Source organism: Equus caballus, chromosome 14 (genome assembly GCF_041296265.1).
Source record: "Equus caballus isolate H_3958 breed thoroughbred chromosome 14, TB-T2T, whole genome shotgun sequence".
Classification (NCBI taxonomy): domain Eukaryota; kingdom Metazoa; phylum Chordata; class Mammalia; order Perissodactyla; family Equidae; genus Equus; species Equus caballus.
This window is the reverse complement of record NC_091697.1, coordinates 14,221,915-14,241,132: the sequence shown is the minus strand read 5'-3', so window position 1 is coordinate 14,241,132 and position 19,218 is coordinate 14,221,915. Positions and strand designations below refer to the sequence as shown.

General features: G+C 37.6%; 1 long non-coding RNA gene across 1 annotated transcript; it reads right to left on the bottom strand.

Moving 5' to 3' along the window:
• Window positions 1-207: 207 nt before the first annotated feature.
• LOC138917412 (uncharacterized) lies at window positions 208-19,217 on the bottom strand. The gene is made up of 3 exons (XR_011425368.1): window positions 19,017-19,217; window positions 1,930-2,036; window positions 208-438 (listed from the first exon to the last, which is right to left on the bottom strand). It is a non-coding gene; the product is annotated as an uncharacterized lncRNA (long non-coding RNA).
• Between the last annotated feature and the right edge of the window lies 1 nt (window position 19,218).

The following is a 19,218-nucleotide window of genomic DNA, read 5'->3' as shown; positions in this document are numbered from 1 at the left end:
TGAGAAATTTAAAATTAACTTTTTAATAGTAATTGAGAAAATGTGAATAAAAAAGACTCAGGAGTCTGTTTTGTCGTGAAAGAAAGACTCATAGCAGCAATAGTGTAGCAGAACAAACTGTTCCCTAATAAAGGATATGTGGAAAAGTTAAGGATAATGATGATAAATGTAAATAATAGACGTGATTTATTGAGTGACTCTCAGAGGTCAGGATACTTTTTTATTTATTAACTAAAACATATATACAAACACTCCCCTCTGGATATAAATGCACTTTTTAACGTATGCAGTTACTCATTCTGGAGTTTGAAACAAGTTGAACAGTGGAATTTGTTAGGAAAGAAGAATTTCTGTGCCGGATGTGAAGACGCTCCCATTGATCAGCTCACCTGCCCTTTCCGACTTTGGACCTTCCATCTTTGAGTTTGTGCTTCCTTGCTTTGGTTTAATAGATGCAAAACATTCAGGGAGAGGAAATAAAAGAGCACAGGGTCACTTTTCCATTTGGAGAGAAGCTGATGCAGAGAATCAGATAGGGCAGAACTGCTAATGATTTTTACAGAACCTCTTTGTGGAGATGAGGGGGAGGTTATCATTGAAGTGTCCTCTGCCCCTTACATCCTTACATAATGTGTATCCTCCTGGATGAGCTCCTTGGAGAATAGGGGAACACATCTGAAGGCATCGCTTTTACATTGATGGATCCTCTGCAGCTCATAGTGTAACCAAACTCACTGGGTTCGCCTCTTGGCGAGTGTGGAGCTAAAAACACTACCAAGGATGAAGTGGGTGGAGAAAAAGGTTTATTGCTTGCTCAAGCAATGGAGAACACTGGGGGTAGCTCCCCAAACAGTGTCTCTCCGAGCTTAGTGCTGGTGGAGACTTTGTACATCAGAGTGCACAGGATATGTTACAACTGTGTAACAACTGGGCTCAATCAGGGCACAGGTACAGATCATTACATAATGAGTTCAAGGCACCATTTACATAACAAAGTCAGGGTACCATGACATAGCAAGTTCAATGGAACATGCCATTACATACTGAATTCAAGGAACATGTCATTACATAATGGGTCCATGGTAACTTTTGGTCACTTAGAGCTGGAGTAATTTGTAGGAGTCTTGCAGCAATTGTGTAAGTTTCATTATAGGATGGCAATGTCTGCAAAAAGGGGGACATCAACCTCTGAAAAACTGCTCATTTATTTTTCTCCTTGTCTGGAAAACATTTGACAGACCATGTTAATTACGGATCAAATTCTCAGTAACCCTTTCCTTGCCTGGTTTCTGGTCACAATAGGAGGCATAGAAAGGTCTTGGCAGTCCAGACAGTGGGACTGAATTGGAAATGGTTTGGGGCTAGAAGTCATAGGGCCCATCTGTTCCTGAAACATTAAAAGATCCAATTCACCTGGTCTTCCCCTAAGATACCTACTTTATGCTTTCTGATTATCTATATAAATAGCTTTGAAAATAGTCCTGCTTACTTGCTGGTTCCTCTGGAAATCTTAAAGGAGCTCTATACCTGGAGCAATCTGAGCTCAGGAGAGTTCCCACTCGCACTCCTGTAATTTCATCAGGTTCCCTGGCTTAGGACTTCAGGATCCCTTAAGACCCCTCACTGGGTTAATTGGAACGAATTCTGGACATTTCAAGGATTGAGGCAAACAAACTCCTTCCCAGAGCAGCATGGTGTTTGCCCTATGAATGAAACTCCTGGGAAAAGAGAGAAAAACGTAGTCCCATAACCCTAGCTGGAGAGGAAAATGAGAGAATCACTAAGATGCTCCAGAACATTCTTTCCTGTGCTCTAGGCTCTTGTTGCCTCTAAGTCTGTTTTTCAGGTACTTACCTTATTTATTCTGTATGCATAGTATGGTCTTAGTTTAGTCAGCTTGGATCTGAAGGTTCAAAATTATTTCCTTACCTTGGGCAGCAAAGTGGAATCATGGCCCTTAAAAAGTGGACCTGAGTCCCTGGACACTGTCCTTCATCAGCTCTGAGATCCAGGCTCCAACACAGAAAAGCACAGAACTACAGAACAAGAAGAGGTATTAGAGAGGATTTATTTTAGAATTTTTCATTTTACATTTCCCCAAATAAGTATAAACAACATGAAGCATTCTGTAGATTCTAAGGCACTGTGGAGTGACAAGATGCACCATTGTTTTCTGTGTTACCAATAAAGAAAAAACACTGCCAACTGAATTATGACGTAATACTTTCTTGTTTTGACCTTTTATTTCACATTATTAATAGATCCCTTTTAGACTTATTTAGACCTACTTTTAATCATACATTTTAAAATGAGATATGACTCTCGTACTCATGTAAAAAGGAAAATAAAATGGTTAAGGCATTGCTAAACTTTTCGTGTTCAGAATCCTATTCTTTTTGTGGTGAGGAAGATTGACCCTGAGCTAATATCTGTGCCAATCTTCTTCCATTTTGTGTATGGGATGCTGCCACAGCATGGCTTGATGAGTGGTGTGTAGGTCTATGCCCAGGATCTGAACCTGTGAACCCTGGGCAGCTGAAGAAGAGTGTGTGAACTTAACCACCAGGCCAGCCCCCAGAATCCTATTATTCTGAATCATTTTTCCATTCAGTATTGTCTGTGCCTATGTTTTTCCACCCAGTATTGTTTTCCTTGCCGCCAAGAGTATTAGTACCACAGCAATTCTTAAGTATGCTCCACTATTGTGGCTGAGATTGTTACTGAGCAAGAGCTTGTTGCCTGATATGCATAGAAGCCAATACAAGGGCACTGGCTTTTGAGAGAAGAAAGAGCTTTATTGCAACGTCAACCAGCAAGGAGATAGGAGGCAAGGCTCAAATCTGTCTCCCTGAGCTGAAGCTGGGACAGACTTTTAAGGAGTTGGGAGTAGGAGTAATTATGCATAACACTAGCTTGTTGGAATCTGATTGGAGGGTGGGAGTGTAACACTCTTATAAGTCCAGTGTGCTACAAATCAAGGGACCCTTTGCTTCTTATTAGGTTCCCCTCACCACTTTCTTCTCACACTGAGTTCCATAGTCAGGGAACTTGTGGTTCCCTGTGGCTTGAGGTCATCTGAGGGCAAGGTTTCCATCTTCTGAGCACATTCCAGCTGCATGTTTTGCAGTTCTTGGTCATTGCCCCTGCAAGATGACCTTGACATGTCGTTATTGATACAATAGGGCCAGTACAAATTGGTTTACGATGGTTCCAGGATTTTCTTCCAAGCTGTTGAAACCTATCCTATGTGCCTGTGTATTGGCACGAGCATGACTACTCACCACTAGCACCTGTTCAACAGCAATTATAAGGTACTTCTGGATTTCAGATACGAAAATATAAAAATATTGCACCTATTAAAATCAGTGAAAACAGAAGGATTCACAGTATAGTCTTCTTTTCACGATAATACAATCACTTCTGAATCATTTCTGAGTAGCTGGTAAATTGTGTGTTCCTTGCCTGTGGTGTTTAGATTCAAGCTGAGAAGTGCCATAATCATAGTCTCTTGACTAGCTTTGTGAGTCTTGTATGGACAGTAGTAGTATTGTGGGTATCTGCACAGCACACAACAGAAACATGTCTTGTTAATTTAATCATACTTGTTAGAATTTTGCACTTCAGCTGGTATTTATATTTCACATTTTTAACTTTAACTTATAGGACCTAAAGTTGGCTGCTGTGTTTTTGTTGGGGAAGATGTTGATACTGTTGTTGGGAAAAATGAATTATTTAAAACAAAACAAAATAAAATAAACATACATGCATTTGAAAAGTATTACCCTCTTTGGTGGCCCAGGGTTCGCCAGTTTGGGTCCTGGGTGCTGACATGGCACTGCTTGGCAAGCCATGCTGTGGTGGGTGTACCACATATAAAGTAGAGGAAGATGGGCACGGATGTTAACTCAGGGCCAGTCTTCCTCAGCAAAAAGAGGAGGACTGGCAGCAGTTAGCTCAGAGCTAATCTTCCTCAAAAAAAGAGAAAGCAAAGTGACTTTTCAAAGTCCTGAAATATAAGAAGTATGACAGAGCCAGCAGTATTAAACAATCCAGATTACAGAGACAGTAGGAAGAAAAATCAATTCTATAAGAAGTTCCCACATTATAAAGATCAATAGAATTAGGGACTAGCCAAAGCCTAAACACAGTCTTCATATATGTATAAATCAAGTGATTTTACTCCAGGCTGATTTTCCATTATCCAGGACGCTCTTATGGCTCTCACCAAATTCTATGTACTCCATAATCCCTATTCCTATGTGCCTAAGGAAAAATTAATTAGGATTTCAAGACCAATTGCTAGATTAGCCTACTAATACTAGACCACAGTGAAAGTGAAAAAAGATCCTAACGTATAAGTCAAAGGCAATTTCATAAAAAGAACATTTTAAATTATTATTAAGGCAACCAATGCTACTAAATAGTACTATATGTCTAAATGTTTTACCAAATATAGTCACTCTCAATTACCTGCACTAGAAAAGAAAACTGCATCAGTTAGGATTCTTAAGTTACAAGAAATTGAAAGCTCCTTTGGTTAATTTAAACAGAAAATAAATTTATTAAAAGAAAATCAGGTAACCAACAAACATGTCAACAAGGCTGAGGAAGCACGTTTGGCACCTGGCAAGAACAAGGAAGTCTAGGGAGCTGTGGCATCATAGTCAAAATCAAGCCATAATTAGCCTCCTAAGAACACCACTGCCAGCACTGGTGAACACTAAACACCACTGACTGCACCAGTTCCACTCCTGGACAGTGAACACCACCCCCTGGCATCACTGGCATTAAAATTCAATCCTGCTGCAGCTCTTGCAACTGCTTCCAACTACAATAGAAGCTCTGTAGTCCCTACTTCTTTGTGTTACTAGCTTCTAATTCAAAGTACAGGACAAGAGCATCTAAGTCTCAGCTTAGGTCACATGCCTATTTGCTAGCTGCAAAGCATAGTGAAACAAATGTCTGGGTTTTTTCCCCAAGATTCCACATAGGGAGGTGGTCTGTGCCTATCACCAAAACTCATAAGGTAGGAAATACCCCCACACATAGATAAGGGGCTCAGATGCTTGGCTGCCAGTGAGTACAAATGTCCACTAAAGAGATGCAGATTAAAATTAAACTAGTTGACAATCCAAGTGACTTTTTACTTGGCTATGTCAGTGGAAAAAAAAATATATATATATATATATAGTCCTAATAGTTGCTTCTAACAGTTTTGCTTAGGCTAACTTAAAATAAAACTGTAAAATTGTTTTTTTTTCTCCCCCAAGTGTTGACCAAGATGATGATATAGGAGGATCTTGAGCTCCCCTCTTCCCACAGACACACCAAATGTACAGCTACACTTGGAGCATTCTCTCTGAAAGAGATCCAGAAACTAGACTAGCGACTCGTACACACGGGACAAATGCAAAAATACCCAGGTTGAAACAGGTAGGAAAGGCTGAGACACACTCTCATCATAATCCCCACCCCTGCCACAATGCCATACAGTCAGAAGGGAATCCCCAACTCCACCTTCTCCCTGAGGAGCAAAGGGTTTGACCTCCACATCTAGTGCTCCAAATTTTAAGACTCTCACCAAACAGACAGACTCCCAAAACACCTAGCTCTGAAAGCCAATGGGCTTGTGTCCACAGGACCCACAAGACTATGGCAAATAAATAAGCATTCTTAACAGGAATGCAGCACTCACCAGAGCTATCCCCTCAGGGTTCAACATGGAGTGAGCAGGCAAGTATGTTTTAAATAAGCCTCATGGTAACCACAAAGTAAAAGGCTAGAGGAGATATACAAGACAAAGAGAAAGTTATCAAAGTATACCATAGAGAAAATCATCAAATCACACAGGAAGAGAACAAGAGAGGAAGAAAGGAATAGAAGAATTACAAAACAACCAGAAAACAACAAAACGGCCATGGTAAGTCCATCCATGTAAATAATTACTTTAAATGTAAATGTTTTTTGGCTGAAAGGATTAAAAAACATGACCCAAATATATGTTGCCTACAAGAGACTCATCTCAGCATTACGGACACAAACAGACTGAAAGTAAAGGGATGGAAAAAGATATTACATGCAAAGGGAAACCAAAAGCTATGGTAGCATAATTCTCAGACAAAATAGACTTGAAGACAAAGACTGTAACAAGAGACAGCAAAGGCCATTACAAAATGATAAAGGAGTCAATTCATCAAAAGGATACAAAAACTGTAAATATTTATGCACCCAACATTGGAGCACCTAAATATATAAAGCAAATATAAACAGAACTAAAAGGAGAAATAGGCAGCAATAAACAATAGCAGGGGACTTCAAAACCCCACTTTGAACAACAGATTGATCATTGTGATATTGTAATTTACAATAAGAAATACACATTTGGATGCAACCAACATAGGAGCACCAAAGTACATAAAGTAACTATTAACAAACCTAAAAGGAGAAGTGAACTACTACATAATAATAGTAGGGGACCTAAACCCCACTTAGATCAATGGATAGATCATCTAGACAGAAAGTCAACAAGGAAATAATGGAATTAAATGAAAAACTAGACCAGATGGACTTAATAGAACATATATAAAAACAGCAGAATACACATTCTTCTCAAGTGCACATGGAACATTCTCAAAGATAGACCATATGTTGGGAAAGAAGGCAAGCCTTAATAAATTTAAGAAGACTGAAATCATATCAAGCATCTTTTGTGACCATAATGCTATGAAACTAGAAACCAACTACAAGAAAAAAGCTACGAAAGTGACAGATATGTGGAGGCTAAACAACATAGTACTGCACAACCAATGGATCATTGAAGAAATTACAGGAGAAATCAAAAGATATCTGGAGACAAATGAAAATGAAAATACATTATACCACACCAACTCATGGGACGCAGGAAAAGTGGTCCTAGGAGGGAAAATCATAGCAACACAGGCTCACCTTAAAAAACAAGAAAAATCTCAAGTAAGCACTTTTAAACTGCACGTAACAGAAATAGAAAAAGAAGAACAAACAAAACCCAAAGTTAGCAGAAGGAGGGAAATAATAACAATTAGAGCAAAAATAAATGAAATTGAAGCCACAAAAATGGTAGAAAGGATCAACGACCAAGCGCTGGTTCCTTGAGAAGATAAAATTGACAAACCCTTAGCCAGACTCACTAAGGAAAAAAGAGAGGAGGCTCAAATAAAATTAGAAATGAAAGAGGAGAAATTAACCGATACCACAGAAATACAAAGGATCATAAGAGAATACTATGAAAACTATATGCCAACAAATTGCAAAATCCAGAAGAAATGGATAAATTCTTAGACTCATACAATCTGCCAAAGCTGAATCAAGAAGATATAGAGAATTAAAAAGACCAATCACAAGTAAAGAGATTGAAACAGTAATCAAAATCCTCCCAAAAAATAAAAGTCCAGGACCAGATGGCTTCTCTTAAGAATTCCACCAAACATTCAAAGATTTAATACCTATCCTTCTCAAACTATTTCAAAAAATTGAAAAAGACTGCATACTTCGTAAGTCATTCTACAAGGCCAACATCAAGCTGATACCAAAGCCAGACAAGGATAACACAAAAAAAGAAAATTACGGGCCAATTTTGCTGATGAACAGAGATACAAAACTCCTCAACAAAATACTGGCAAACCGAATACAGCAAAATCTTAAAAGGACCATACACCATGATCAAGTGGGATTTATACCAGGGACACAGGGATGGTTCAACATCCACAAATCGATCAATGCGATACACCAAATTAACAAAATGAGGAATAAAAAACGTGATCATCTCAGATGCAGAGAAAGCATTTCACAAGATCTAACATCCATTTATGATGAAAACTCTCAATAAAATGGGTATAGAAGGAAAGTATCTCAACATAATACAGGCCATATATGACAAACCCAAGCCAACATCATACTCAACGGGGAAAAACTAAAAGCCATCCCTCTGAGAACAGAAACAGGACAAGGGTGCGCACCCTCACCACTCGTATTCAAAATAGTACTGGAGGTATAGCCAGAGCAATTAGGCAAGAAAAAGAAGTAAAGGGTATCCAAATAGGTAATGAAGAAGTGAAATGCTCACTGTTTGCAAACGACATGATTTTATATATAGAAAACCCTAAAGAATCCATTGGAAAGCTATTAGAAATAATCAACAATAACAGAAAAATGGCAGGGTACAAAATGAACTTGCAAAAATCATTTGCATTTCTGTACTCTAATTACAAACTAAGAGAAAGAGAACTCAAGAATACAATACTATTTGCAATCACAACAAAAAGAATAAAATTTCTAGGAATAAATTTAACCAAGAAGGTGAAAGACCTATACAATGAAAACTATTAAGGCTTTATTGAAAGAAATTGATAAAGACATAAAGAAATGGAAAGATATTCCGTGCACATGGATCGGAAGAATAAATACAGTTAAAATGTCCATACTCCCTAAAGCAATCTGCAGATTCAATACAATCCCAATCAGAATCCCAATGACATTCTTCACAGAAATAGAACAAAGAATCCTAAAATTCATATGGGGCAACAAAAGACCCCAAACAGCTAAAGCAATACTGAGAAAAAAGAATAAAGCTGGAGGCATCACAATCCCTGATTTCAAAATATACTACAAAGCTATAGTAATCAAAACAGGATGGTACTGGTGAAAAAACAGACCTACAGATCAATGGAACAGAATTGAAAGCCCAGAAATCAAATGACATATCAGATTTAATGCAATCCCTATCAAAATTCTAGTGGCATTTTTCACAAAAATAAAACAGACAACCCTATTATTTGTATGGAACCACAAAAGATCCCAAATAGCCAAGGCATAATTGAGAAAGAAGAAAGCTGGAGGCATCATACTTCCTGATTTCAAACTATATTACAAAGTGACAGTAATCAAACTGTATGGTATTGGCATAGAAACAGCCAGACAGACCAACGGAATAGAATATCCAGAAATAAGCCAGAAATATATGGTCATTCAATTTATCACAAAGGAACCAAGAATACACAGTGGGGAAAGGACCGTTTCTTCAATAAATAGTGTTGGGAAAACTAGACAGTCACATGCAAAAGAATGAAACTGTAACCGTTATCTTACACTGTACACAAACATCAACTCTAAATGGATTAAAGACTTGAATATAAGACCTGAAACCATAAAATTCCTAGAAGCAAACACAGGGGGTAAGCTCCTTGAAATTGGTTTCGGCAATGATTTTTTGGATTTGACACCAAAAGCAAAAATTAAAAAGTGGGACTACATCAAACTACAAAGCTTCTGCACAGCAAAGGAAACCATCAACAAAATGAAAAGGGAACCTATGGAATTGGAGAAAATATTTGCAAATCTTATATCTGATAAGAGTTTAATATCCACAATATGAGGAACTCATACTACTCAACAGCAAAAAACAAATAACCTAGTTAAAAAATGGGCAAAGGACGTACATAGGCATTTTTCAAAAGAGACATGCAAATGATCAACAGGTACAGGAAAAGGTGCTCAATATCACTAACGCTCAGGGAAATGCAAATCAAAACCACAATGATTTATCACCTCATGTCCTTTAGGATGACATGCATCAAAAAGAAAAGAGAGAACAAATATTAGGATGTGGAGAAAAGGGAACCCTTGTGCACTATTGGTGGGAATATAAATTGGTGCAGCCATTATGGAAAACAGCATGGAGGTTCTTCAAGAAATTAAAAGAACTACCATTTGATCGAGCAGCACCAATTCTGGGTATATATCCAAAGAGAAATCAACATCTCAAACAGATATCTGTACTCCCATGTTCATAGGAGCCTTATTCACAACAACCAAGGTATGAAGCAGATTAAGAGTACATCAATGGATGAATGGATCAAGAAAATTTGGTATATATATACACCATGGAATATCATTCACCCTTTTAAAAGAAAGAAATCCTGGGCCAGCCCAGCAGCATAGTGGTCAAGTTCGCATGCTGTACTTTGGGAGCCCGGGGTTCACAGGTTCAGATCCCAGGCACAGACCTAGCACCACGTGTCAAGCCATGCTGTGGCTGCATCCCACACAAAAAGTAGAAGAAGACTGGCACAGATATTAACTCAGCAACAATCTTCTCAAGCAAAAAGAGAGAGATTGGCAACAGATGTTAGCTCTGGGCCAATCTTCCTCACAAAAAAAAGAAAGAAATCCTGTCATTTGTGATAACATGGATGAACCTGGAAGGCATTAGATAATTAAGTCAGACAGAGACAAATAGGACATGGTACCACTTATATGTGGAATCTAAAAAAAAGTTAAAATCATAGAAACAGAGAACAGACAAGTGGTTGCTGGGGGGTCAGGTAAATAGGGAGAGGTTGGTAAAAGCATACAAACTTTAAGTTATAAGATGAATAAGTTCTGAGGATAACATGGTAACCATACCATTTGTTAATACAAAATAACATTGTATTGTATAATTGAAATCTGTTAAGAGAGTAGAACTTAAATGTTCTCACCAAAAAAGAGAAATATCTGAGGTGATGGATGTGTTAATTAACTTTCACAATGTATGCATATATCAAACCATCACATGGTATACTTTAAATATCTTACAATTTTATTTGTCGATTATACCTCAATAAAGGTAGAAAAAAATAAGATAGAAAAGACGGGAGAACAAATGAATATATCCCCAAATAATGGGGTAAACTAGATGGAATTTTATATCTGAGAAAAAGAAAAACGTGCAGATAATTAAAATAGCTTGCTATATATAAAATGTGAATCCTCAGAAGTCATTTGCTACTTTGACTACTGCAATATTAAGTATGTAGCTAGCTACCATAATTATACATTAAAGAGTCTCCTTGATTTTATGCAAATGTTCTCCTATATTTCTTACTACATTGGTAATAGCAATAAAACACAGCTCTGATTATCACTTAGGGACGTGACTTCCATTGCCTGCCCCAACTTAGATTTCAACTTTGTTTTCCATTCCTGCGTTTCATGTATTCCAACACCCGACCAAATGAAAATATAGTTTTTCTTCTCCATATATGGAGACTCCTCCCACCATATTTTGTACTGAAAACTTTCAATACCTTCCAGACCCCATTCAAACATTAGTTTCTTCATGAAATTTATATGCACTTTATAAAAAACAATTTTAAGAGTTTCTCTAATTTTTGTCCTGAAATTTAAATTACCAGAGATTTAGGTGTGGGGAGGTGGGAATGAAGCTCATCTCTTTAACAGTAATTACTATGTTATTCTAGAAAATGGATTTTTAAAGAAATATATTGCAACCATCTCTTTCAGTAAAAGTTTAAGTGAACAATATTAGTTGCCATTATAGCTACATACTGAAAATAAAATCAAAAGGCCATAACTTCTTCATAGAACACTCCACAAGTTATCAATTGTGGGAAGCAGGGATATAGATTACACTACCTTATTCTTCATTAAGACAGAAAGAATAAAGTAAAATAGAGAAGTGTAAAGAGGTTAAGAAAGGGAAAGAAGAGAAGAGAAGGGAGGGAAGGGGAGAAGGAAAGAAGAGAGAGAGAAAGGAAGAAATAAAACCATACTGACTACAAAAATATAACAGGGCATTCTGCCCCTTGCCATTCTTTCTAGTAAGCAAAGATTTAAAGGAAAACGCTAAAGAAATACTTTCTTTAAAAAAAAAAAAGACAGGCAGTAATGTGGTCAAGGAAACATCAAGAACAACACGAACGTACATTTTACATGGAGTACGCAGGAGATGTTGAAACTGCATTAGGGATTAAATACTATGGGTGTCACATATCTTAACTGTCAGCTAGTCTTGAATTTTCTTTTTTGTTTATTTTGTTTTGCTTTTTATTTTTCTGCTTAGTTTATCTTTTTAGTGGCGAGGTGCCATGCAAAAGAAACCGTTTCCAGATTGTTACAATCTTGTAATAACATCTTAAGTGTGATTCAAAGTGAAAAATGTAAACAAAATTAATAAAGCAATAACTAACAATTGAAAAAATTATTTTATGGCTTGTGTCACAGTGAAATTAATATTAACCTAAGACATCATAATGTTAACATTGTTAGCTAGCAGACTTATTAAGATTCAGGACAGTAACTAGCCTAGAAAAAGTACTTAGGTTGGTTTTCCACAAAACTAAAGCAGGTCCACCTGATGTGTCAGGAATAGTAATGATATACATTAGAATGCTATGGCTTTCATATAAATTCTTCTCTTGCAATACAAGAAAAAGTTTTTAGAGTAATATGAATTACAAAAGGTACGGTATTGAGAAAAAAAGTGTCAATCGATGAGGCAGAAATCCACCTAATATTCAGAATACAGAGCCTAATTAAAATAAGTTCTTAGAGATTGAATTCTTACAGTACTTTCACATGGAAAATATTGTTTCATAGTTACAGGCTGTAATGATAAACATGAACAGCCATCTCCTGGGTCATACAATGGAAGAGATCTTAGATTGTGAATGATAGCCCAACACAGATGTGTATTTCAGGTTATTCACAATTAAATCTTAAAAACTTTATTTCAACAATTATAATTCACTAAAAGCTTCTAAAGTTGAAGTTTTTCACTCCATTTATGGGATATTTTGAATAAATATTTTCAACTGTTTTTGAATAAAATGTCATCAAAATTTAGAGGACTTGCTTGCAAAAATGTTCAATAACAATGCAGGATACATAGATTGATTTATCAAGTAACTCTTCAAAGAGTCAAATGTTTATGAAATCCAATTAATAAAAGGCAACAAAGAAAGCAAGCTTATAACAACACGCCAAAGTATTCTTTTTTGGATTCAACATCAGTATTGTCTCAAAAACAGTGTAATTCAGTTACATTAACTGTGCATATAAAAAAATGAAAATTTTGACAACTGTAGCTTTGTTCAGTAAAATATCAAGCCTCTTTGACTACAACTGTGAAATATACATGAACTACAACCAATTCCAAGTGTATCTTGGCTACACAGGTTACATAATTTAGTAAGAGTCCTGTTTTACCCAAGATGCTATGATCCATCAAATTTCTATTTATATTATCATTGCAGAAATAATTTTATCTTTAATGTTCTGCAGTTACATGCGTCAAACTATTGTCTGCAGCTATAATCTCCTTAAAATAACTACCAAATCTGAAAGTAACTCCTGATGCTTTTTCAGCAGATTTGGGCATTCAGATTGTCATGTGACCATGAGAGATGCTAAATGCTGGCAAACATTTTGTGTACTAGTTATAGATTCATCAACTCAAATGAAAAACAAAACATCAGTATTTATCATTAAGCATTAATTTTCCTTTATTTGAGCTCCCTGCTGCCAAAAGGTTACAAAAGCATTACTAAACACTATGAAAAAGGAAACGGTTGTTGACAAAACCACTGTAGCAACAACATTCCTACTACTCTTTGTAGGCACTCTGACAGGACTGATTAGCCTCTATTCCTAGCAAATACTTCACTTACACCTAATCTAAAATTTTCCATGTTTCCTATTGACCCCACTCCCAGGCATGGCGGCTATACAAATCTCTCAGACCTTAGAATGCAATGTTACAACTAGCTGGTACAAGTGGCTAGCAGAGACAGCAGCATTAAATACTTCTCCCATCCCATCCAGCAAGTTAGTTGTACCCAGCCACTCATGTCTCAGCACACTTTATCAGCAAGTGCCCTTCATGCTATCTTTAAAAGAAGCTGTTAGTTACTTTCTATCTGGAAAGTGCCAGGCCTGGGTTATCATTGGATGTCTTCAGATTTAACCACATGTTAAAGTGAGAACGTTCTTCACCGCACACGTTGCTCATGCACTAATACAGACCATGGCAGAGGTTAAAATAAAAAAAAGGATGTTCACTGAATCCATCTGGGTTCATTTTAACGGAACCATTAATGGTAGCTTATATTTAATTAAAAAACAAAAACTCCGAAAACAAATGCTAAACTGGGCGTGCCACTAGGATCACAGGCATAAACCATGACTGTCCTAGGCAAACTGGGATGATGTTCACCGTACATTTAAGTGTTATCCCCATTTAACAGATGAAGAAAGAGATGCAGGGACAGAGGCTAATTCACAGTAAAGAGAATTTATTGTAAAGCTAATTAAACTTAAGTTCAGAGCCCTTCATCTGCATATTCCCCTTCCAAGCCCTATACCTAATTTTGTAGTCACAATTTTGTATTCTTTTTTCCATTATGAAGGTCCCTCACAACCTGATCTGCTCCTATACAGAGAGGTTTAATAATTAACCCAAATTCACATAGGACTGGGTTTTTTTTGCTTGCTTTTTTGGGGGTTGTTTTGCTTTTAAAGATTTTATTTTTCCTTTTTCTCCCAAAGACCCCCAGTACATCGTTGTGTATTTTTAGTTGTGGGTCCTTCCAGCTGTGGCATGTGGGACACCACCTCAGCATAGTCTGATGAGCAGTGCTATGTCCGCGCCCAGGATTCGAACTGGCGAAACCCCGGGCCGCCGAAGCAGAGCGCACGAACTTAACCACTCGGCCACCGCGCCAGCCCTAGGACTGGTTTTGATTTGATCTGGAAAATATATAGTCATACAAGAAAATGGAAAAATAGTATTCATTATTTTTCCCCAGAAGAATCCTAACTGGTATCACTGTCTTGGAGTCTTTCACCACTATATTCCAAACTACACACCACTAGCACCACAAACAAACAGTCATAGAATACTACTTTCACTGTGGTACTTCTGAATTTGAATGACTCCTCAATATCCAACAGATCAAATTTCAACTTCTCAGTCTGGTTTTCAACCTCACCATCACGCAGACACATATACACATTTTTAAGTATTTAAATAAGTAATCTTATCTCCAACTATTTACATAACATTTATTTTATTCTTTTTCTCCATCAAACTTTCCTTTAGCCTTGTTTCTGATTTGCCAAACTCTCAGCTAAAACTTTCCTATGTTCTACTATTGTTCACACTGTTTTTTTTAAATCATATATTCTGGCCCCTGATCTTTCAACATTTTCAAACTTTATGGAATGTCATATTCCCCCCCCCCCCAATAAGCTATAAATCTCTCAGAAAGAGACTAAATTTCAGTTACTTTATACTCTGACCTGGCACAGTGCCTGGTACATAGCACTCACTAAATACTTTGCACAGGTGAATATTCTAGGCCTACATTTACAAATGCAAACCTCTCCTTCACCTAAATTCAAACAGGATTTTATCTGTGCCTTCTTATGACACGGGTTGCATTCTTCAATCTAAGTTATAGAAATAAACCTCCTCCAATTAAAACAAAAAGTCTTCTTACACTGAATGTATAGTGCTGTATTTCAGATCTATAGTTGATCCCATTCTGAATAGCATATCGAGGCCCAAAGACTGGTCACATCTTTATCTTCTCCTTTCTCTCTTCTCTTACTACCACCTTCATGTCTGAGGTGGCTATGAATTTGGTGAAACAAGTCGTCAATCACCAAATACTGAAAATAAAAGAGAATCTTTTCCAAATTAAAAAGATCAGTGCTTATACCTGTCCTCTTTCAAATTTACAACTCAATGTGACTAGGAAAACACAGGGTCTCAGTGCTGACGTAAAAGTACAAAACAAAGATTAGAGTTCTAGGTCAATGATTCCCAGACAACTAAAAAAAAAAAAATTATTTAATTGGTAAGACTGACAAATGATTCATATTTTTAATTTTGTCAAGAAAGGACTTGGGACCAGCCCCGTGGCCGAGTGGTTAAGTTCGCGTCCTCTGCTTAGGTGGCCCAGCGTTTCACTGGTTCAGATCCCGGGCGTGGACATGGCACCGCTCATCAGGTCACACTGAGGTGGCGTCCCACATGCCCCAACTAAAATATGTACTGGGGGGATTTGGGAAGAAAAAGCAGGGGGAGAAAAAAAGAAAGGACTTAAAATGGGAGGGGCATTTTAAGTCAAAAAAAGAATATAATTTTAGGAAAAAAAGAAAGAACCCATTAAATTGGAAAATCTGACATTATGGCTGATTAGCAAGTTTCAGGGAAGTAGACTGGGAACTGCTATCATAGATATGTCAATTAGTTTCAGCTTAGACCAAATCTCTTTACCCTAAATGAGACTTTGTTTGAAATGAAATGTTATATCTTCAAAGACGTCCACAAAGCATAACACTAAAGCCAAACCAAGTAATTTAAAAATCAAAATAAGGAAAGCTTATTTCTTCCCTAGCCACCAGTCCCTTCCCTCACAAAAAAAAATCTTACATGTGACTGGTAGACTCCCCAAACAGAAGAGCAGCAAAAAGTTAAATGCCAAGTTTCTTTTATGCCAAGAAAACTTGCAAAGACCTTTGCAATTGTAAAGACGCTCCTATCAAATGATTCCGCAATTAAACTGTATATCAGGTCCCTATAATACACAACAAGAATACCCTGGTTTGATTTAGTGTATACAATCAGGTTGCTACAACCAAAATATAAACTTGCTGTAGCCTGCTTCATTCATTTCCTTGGAAAAAAGGTATAAAGCCTCTTTGCAAGTGTTTTCCTGTCTTAATGCAGACCAATCTACTGTCTGCCAAATAATCCTTTCAGGTTCTTTAATACTGCCCTCCCAACCCATCTCTTCTAAGAAGCCTTGGTAAAAACTAGGTCTCCAATTTGATAATTATTTATCTCACTTCCTTTTCAGCTTTTAAGAACCTGTGTTTCATTGTTTCTCTGTAGCGCTTGTTCTGTGCAACACTGTTATCCTTCAAGGTTTAAGGTAATTTCTCTGTTCTCTAAATATCCATAGCCCTCTACATGTGCCACTTTCACAATACTCGTATTTCTACATTGCATAGCACAGCATAGCCATTAAGCATATGGTTCTCAAATAACTGTCATTGATTAGCTGGGTGACCTTGGGAAAGCCACTTAACATTAACAGTGCCTCAGTTTCCCTATCAGTAAAATGAGGATAACATTTGTACATACCTCATAGGGTTCTTCTTAAGAGTAAATGAGCTAATATACAAAAAGTTCTTAGAACAGCACTTGTTATATATTAAGTACCATTTAACTATCTAGTCTTAAAATCATTCACCTAATTCAAATCTCACCATTCTACCATAAATTCTTTTTGTGGTCCAAAGTTTTATCTTTTTCTCTTTTGAATCCCACTATACAGCTTGACAATGCCCTAAACAGGGAGGCAAGTAAAAACGTATTTGTTGAATTAATTAATGCCGAATTCTCTGATGGAGCAGCTCTGAGAGAGCTTTGTAAATGTTCTCTAGTTACTCGTCTGTATTTTAAGTTCCTAACAGTTCTCAAAATTTTCAAACAAAAACTAATCCTACAACAGAGGGAAATAAACAAGTACTCAAGGATGGTCTGAGACAAGGATTAAAACTTCTACTCTATAGCAGCTCCAATCAACTGCTAGTGATTACTAAGCACTGTCTCAGATTCTGAGGCCCTTACGGCCTCATGGTCAGAGCGCCATGATCAACTAATCTTGTCTACCTTTGTTTGCTGGGATAGTACAAAGTGGAGACACTCATTTTTTCATTACCAATCTGGAGTTTGACCCTAACGAGCCCAACCTCCCCAAGAAAATTTATTTAAAATTCCATATTTTCTCTTACAACTTCACACAAGTTTTGCCTTTTACTCTATAACATATCCATGTTTACTTAAATTAAAAAATATATTTTCCTCCGATCTGTGAATAAAACTGATGCTCCAGGGAGATGTGTCACGTTTCTTCTGTGGTTTCTTAACCCCCTGGTACCTAATATCTCCAGGTGCAGCACTACCTCATTTTGAGAAACACAATCCTAGACTACACGTTTCCTGCAGTACATTGCTTTTGCATCCTCCCACTAGCAACCAAAATACTACTCCCTGAATAACCAGAAGTTATATGACAGAATAATAATAGCACCTATATTTTAATACTGCTTAAGCGTTTGTAAGATGATTTTCTATCTCATTTAATATTCACATTTTAAAGAATTCAAAAACATCAAATTATAATCATGTATCAACTAAATTGTGTGACGTTTGTAAGCGAGTTTTCACTTTTCTCCAAAGTGGAAGCATGATGCTAGAACATTAGCTAGGAATAAATCAGATAAACTTCTAAAATACGATGCTAACATATCTTCAACAGGATAAATGCTATTGCTAAAATTATCAGACATCGTTACAATACTTGAACACAAAAGCTGTCTTTCCTCTTATAAAATTCCTAATAATTTAAATGTGTTATATTCTAACCATATCATCACTGTCCTGGGTCTACTTGTGACAAAAATTGTATTTAATGGCTTAATGTTTCAATCAAAACAATTCTTTTCGTCAGGGAATTTGATCAAACGAAATTACAGGCCCACATGATTTCCATCCTAGTGGACTTGAAGGTCAACAGCAATGAACAGGTTACATAAAGCTAAATTGTCAACTCATCCTCCTTTATGTGATCAATTCTAAATACAAAACAAATTGCAAATTCTCTTGTAAGTTAAAGCAAAAAACGCTTCACTTTCCCTCCCTTGCAAAAACAAACTAAATTGGATTTATGGTGGATACGAGCCCCCACCAACGGATTTAAGGGCAGCAGGGAATGGCCTCTTCCATAACGCCTTACAAATTTGTGCAAAGACGATATATTGACGCAAAGAAATCCCTTCAAAAAGGGAGAAGCAGGGGCGAGAAGAGGGCTCAGCTGCTCAGAGGTCTCATTAGAGGAGGAGGACCCGGGAGGCGGGGGAGGGAGAGCAGAGAACCTCACCCACGGCGGGCCCCACATGTGAAGCTTTTGGAAAGACAGTGGGGGAAAAGCTGAGCTGCTTTCGGTTTAAGAGCAGAGACATGGCGCTAGGGTCCCCCGGCTTGGGGAAGATTAAAAGACCTCTCCTAGCAAGTTGCCCCCAGGCAAGGCTGTGCCCTCCCCTCCGAGGCCTAGGAAAGAGGCGCCATGACGGGAATGCACGTCCAGGGACGCAAGGCTACAGTCTCAAGCTCCAGCAGCACGACTCACCTGGAGCCCCCGACCCAGTTCATCTCCCCAAAACTTCTGAGAAGACACTGGGGTTCTGACAGCTGCACTTCAGACGGCTCCGTTCAGGGCTAAGCCACAGCTTCCTCGGTTTCAGCCCGCTCCTCTCCGGCCCACGGACCTATAGCCCAGCCTCCCTACAGCCTTTGCGGCCTGGTTAGGCTCCTTCCGCGTCTCCCGGCAG